Here is an 808-nt window from a genome sequence, read left to right as displayed (position 1 = left end):
TTATATCCATCAGAATCTGTTTATTAACCCACATCCTCACTGCACTGGTGCTTTGGAAGGGAAATGTGTGATGGATGATTAAAATAAGACCTTGAATCTGTGCTCCAGAACACCTTTTCATTTTTTCTTACCTAAGTAGCTCCTCTGCCTCTGTTACTCCTGTTCCTCTGTGCTCCTCACTCCTTTTCCTCCCCTCCTGCTCCTATTGTTCATGTCAGGAACTGGAATACAAAACTACGTTACAAATAATCCTGCAGATAAATGTCCCTTGTTTTGTGGATATTTTTAACACCATCAGACTACAGAACTTTGCTGAATCATGTATTTACAAGGAGTAGGAACATAGGGGGTTTTTTACCTTTTCGCAGCTGCTGTACCAATATGGAATTAAATTTTTGATAGGGGTCAGCAGTGGATAGTTTTGTCATGTCAGGAGGTCAAGTGGTGGTCAGGGAAAGCAGTGGTTCCCTCTATGCTGTAAGGACCTCCTTGTGTGTTTTGAGAGTAATCTGGAGCAAAATACTGAAGCAGAAGTGGAACATGGAAGTGAGGTCCTCTGGTTGTGTGGCTAGATGATACAGTCAAGCCAATCTTTGGACCTGTATCACCTCCAGTTCCTCTCTCTCTGTTCCATCTCTGTGGTCCAGTCCCTTCTGCTCCCCTGGACCAGTTCACTGTGCAGCTACATGACTCTGAAAGCTACATGCTTGCTGGTTTGGAAGGATTTTTGCGATATTAGGCTGTTGGCATGTCAGCTGAATCAGCTGGAGTGAATTGCTTCCAGACTGTCAAGAAAATAAACTCACTT

This window comes from Acanthisitta chloris, unplaced genomic scaffold, assembly GCF_000695815.1.
Source record: "Acanthisitta chloris isolate BGI_N310 unplaced genomic scaffold, ASM69581v1 scaffold23102, whole genome shotgun sequence".
Lineage (NCBI taxonomy): Eukaryota > Metazoa > Chordata > Aves > Passeriformes > Acanthisittidae > Acanthisitta > Acanthisitta chloris.
This window is presented reverse-complemented; position numbering follows the sequence as displayed.